The 4,401-nt window shown below is 47.1% G+C and overlaps 1 non-coding gene across 1 annotated transcript; it reads left to right on the forward strand.

Moving 5' to 3' along the window:
• The first annotated feature begins 3,983 nt into the window (after window positions 1–3,983).
• On the forward strand, window positions 3,984–4,081 carry trnar-ucu (transfer RNA arginine (anticodon UCU)). The gene is made up of 2 exons: window positions 3,984–4,020; window positions 4,042–4,081. It is a non-coding gene; the product is annotated as a tRNA-Arg (tRNA).
• Window positions 4,082–4,401: the final 320 nt, after the last annotated feature.

The raw sequence follows: 4,401 nt of genomic DNA on the forward strand, positions 1-4,401 counted from the left end.
GAACACAATAACCTCCAAGTTCCCCTCCAAGTTACACACCATCCCGACAGAAAATATATCACCATAACTTCATCGTCACTAGGTCAAAATCCTAGAATTCCCTCCCCAACAGTACTATTGCAGTACCTTCACCACATGGACTGCAGTGGGTCAAGAGGGCTTCTCACTACCACCTTCTCAAGGGCAATTAGGGATGGACAATTAATGCTGGCCTTGCCAGCGATGCCCAAGTCCTAGGAACAAATTACATTAAATTAAAATAGTCACAATTGGATGTGGCAGGATTGCAGAGCTTTGATCTGATCCGTTGGTTGTTGGATCGCTTCGCTCTGTCTACACATGCTATTTCCATAGCTTAGCATGTGTGTAGTCCTGTGTTGTAGCTGCATGAGGTTGGCACCTCATTTTAGGTATGCCTGGTGCTGCTCCTGAAATGCTCTTCTACACTCCTCATTGAACCAGGGTTGGTCCCCTGTCTTGATGTTAATGGTAGGGTGAGGGATATGCCAGGTCATAAGGATACAGATTGTGGTGGAACACAATTCCAAAACTGAGGCCCCCTCTGCTCTCTCGGGTGGACAAAGAAAATCCCATGGCACGATTGGAAGAAGAGCAGGGGGTGGTGAGGTTTACCCCGGTGTCCTGTAGCCAATATTTATCCGCAAATCACCATCACTAAAACAGGTTACCCTCGATTATCACATTGTGGGAGCTTACTGTGCGCAAATTGGCTGCTGCTGTTTTTCCAACATTACAACAGCGACTACAACTTCATTGCCTGTAAAGCGCTTTGAGACGTCCTCAGGTGAAAGGCGCTGTAGAAATCAGAGTCTTTCTTTTACAGCCTTCGAAGTCACAGAATCACAGAAACCCCACAGTGCAGATAGAGGCAATATCGGCCCATCGAGCCTGCACCGACACATATCCCACCCGATCCCCATAACCCCTACACCAACACATATCCCACCCTATCCCCGTAACCCCACGTATTTAATCCCCCTTACACTAAGGGTCAATTTATCATAGCCAATCAACCTAACCCGCACATCTTTGGACTGTGGGAGGAAACCGGAGCACTGACAACTGACAAAAACCAAAAATCAACATAAATTGAATTTAACAGCAAACACAGTTAAGGCAGACCGGCTAGCTCAGTAGGTTAGAGCGTGGTACTAATAACGCCAACCTCGTGGGTTTGAAACCTTAGTTCTGCCGAGAGCTCAAGGAACTGGAAGGTTGACCCTGTGTCTATCTGTCCACAGATGGCGCTGATCTACAAATTGTTCCTACTGGTCGCGTGGCCTAATGGATAAAGCGTCTGACTTTGGTATTAATCTTGAGGTTATCAGAAAGTTACAGGTTCGAGTCCTGCCATGGTCTTTTATCACACTTTTTAATTCGTGTTCAGTTTTATAAAACCAAACCGTGTTCCCACTTAGCAGCTGAAGGTGATTCCCTACCAAACACTGCAGGGCTCTTTATTAATTAGTATTTTTGATGCTGCTATGTGTATGTATTGCTCACTAGTTCCCAACAAATCCACAATATCTAATTGATGCCGATAAATTATTAGTGTTCCAATTGGAACAACAGCTTTGGGTTAATCAGTGTAATAAAGTGCAGTGGAGGGAATTCTGATCAATTTCGGGGCCAGTGATCGCCAGAGGGAGCCGATGAAATAAAATAAAGAATTTGCATCAAAGTCGCTGCGAGCAGGTTTCGAACGCCTTAACCACTCGGCCAGCGCAGCTGCACATTAATAGTGAGAAAACACTTCCTACTGTGAGTGAGTCAGGAACGAGCTCAGACAAGACAGGTCACAAATACTCACCGATAAATCCAGCAGGGAATTCAGGATTAACATCTTTGGCCAAAGAGCGCTGTGAATGCAGTAGTTGAGGCGAATACTACAGATGCATTTAAGAGGAAGGGACAAAGGGATAGAAGGATATGCTGATAGGATTTTTTAAATTCGTTTATGGGATGTGGGTGCGCTGGCAAGGCCAGCATTAAATGCCCATCCCTAATTGCCCCTTGAGAAGGTGGTGGTGAGCCGCCTTCTTGAACCGCTGCAGCCCGTTGGTGAAGGTGCTCCCACAGTGCTGTTAGGGAGGGAGTTCCAGGATTTTGACCCAGCGACGATGAAGGATCGGCAATATACTTCTAAGTCAGAATGGTGTGTGACTTGGAGGGGAACTTGGAGGTGGGGGTGTTCCCATGCGCCTGCTGCGCTTGTCCTTCTAGGTGGAAGAGGTTGCGTGTTTGGCAGGTGCTGCTGAAGAAGCCTTGGTGAGTTGCTGCAGTACATCTTGTAGATGGTACGCACTGCAGCCACGGTGCGCCGGTGGTGGAGGGAGTGAATGGTTAAGGTGGTGGATGGGGTGCCAATCAAGCGGGCTGCATTGTCCTGGATGGTGTCGAACTTCTTGAGTGTTGTTGGAGCTGCACTCATCCAGGCAAGTGGAGAGTATTCCATCACACTCCTTACTTGTGCCGTGTAGATGGTAGAAAGGCTTTGGGGAGTCAGGAGGTGAGACACCCGACGCAGAATGCCTAGCCTCTGACCTTCTCTTGTTGTCACAGTATTTATGTTCAATGGTAACCCCCAGGATGTTGGTGGTCAGCTCCTTTGTTCATGTTGGGACAAGGTTTTAATGAAGTCGGGAGCCGAGTGCTCTTGGCAGAACCGAAACCGGGCATCAATGAGCAGGTTATTGGTCAGTAAGTGCCACTTTACAGCACTGTGGATGACACCTTCCATCACTTTGCTGATGATTGAGAGTAGAGAGTAGACTGATGGGGCGGTAATTGGCTGGATTGGATTTGTCCTGCTTTTTGTGGACAGGACATACCTGGGCAGTCGTCCACATTGTTGGATAGATGCCAGTGTTGTAGCTGTACTAGAACACCTTGGCTGTGAGCACAAGTCTTCAGAATGATAGCTGGGGTGTTGTCAGGGCCCAGAGCCATTGCTGTATCCAGTGTGCTCAGCCTTTTCTTGATATCACGTGGAGTGAATCGAATTGGCTGAAGGCTGGTTTCTGTGATTGTGGGGATCTCAGAAGGAGGCTGATATGGATCAGGCCAGGTGGTCCGTATAGTTTCATTTTTATTATTTTGTTTCGTAGCGGTTTGTTACAACTAAGTGGCTTACTAGGCAATTTCAGAGGGCAGTTAAGAGTCAACCACATTGCTATGGGACTGGAGTCACACAGAGGCCAGACCAGGTAAGGACGGCAGATTTCTTTCCCTGAAAGACATTAGTGAACCAGATGGGTTTTTACGACAATCCGATAGTTTCATGGTTACCATTACTGATTCTAGTTTATTTGGGGGGTGAGGAGAAATAGAGAAGGAGGAGGCTCGTGTGGAGACCAGTTCGTGCAAATGGACTGTTCCTGTGGGGCAGACTCTATAATATTATGTAACACCCGTTTTAATCAGACACAGAATGATCCGGGACTGACAGCACATCCCTTTTAAACAGACACAGCATGATCCGGGACTGACAGCGCATCCCTTTTAAACAGACACAGAATGACCCGGGACTGACAGCACATCCCTTTTAAACAGACACAGAGTGATCCTGGACTGACAGTACATCCCTTTTAAACAGACACAGAATAATCCGGGACTGACAGCACATCCCTTTTAAACAGACACAGAATAATCCGGGACTGAAAGCATGTCCCTTTTAAACAGACACAGAATGATTCGGGACTGACAGCACATCCCTTTTAAACAGACACAGAATAATCCGGGACTGACAGCATGTCCCTTTTAAACAGACAAAGAATAAACCGGGACTGACAGCATGTCTCTTTTAAACAGACACAGAATGATCCGGGACTGAAAGTAGACCCCTTTTCAACAGTCATGGAATGCTGCCTGACCTGCAGAGTGTTTCCAGCATTTCATCTGTTTATATTTCAGATTTCCAGCATCAGCACTATTTTGCTTTTGTAATAGAGTTTGACGTAATTGGCTCTGTGGCGCAATGGATAGCGCATTGGACTTCTAACTTGTGTGACAGATTAAGGTATTCAAAGGTTGTGGGTTCGAATCCCACCATTTTGGGTCAGGGTTCGTTGGTTCCTCAACTGACGGTACATTTTGCAGTAATTCGGTAATTCAGAGAAGGGAAACTACCGCCCGACACTTTCCCTCTGATTACTCTGAACCCCTGAGTCAGTTACACAGAAGCAGGAGGAGACCATTCAGTCCCATGGCCGTTTTACATAGGAACAGGAGGAGAGCATTCAGTCCCATGACCCTTTTACACAGTAACAGGAGGAGGCCATTCAGCCCCTTTAGCCTGTTATACAGGAACAGTAGGAGGCCATTCAGCCCCTCGAGCATGTTACACAGGGACAAGAGGAGGCCTTTAACGCCTCGAGCCTG

The sequence above is a fragment of the Somniosus microcephalus genome, unplaced genomic scaffold, assembly GCF_052327205.1.
Source record: "Somniosus microcephalus isolate GS21.2 unplaced genomic scaffold, FLI_Smic_1.0 unresolved_chr8, whole genome shotgun sequence".
In the NCBI taxonomy this organism is placed as follows: Eukaryota; Metazoa; Chordata; class Chondrichthyes; order Squaliformes; family Somniosidae; genus Somniosus; species Somniosus microcephalus.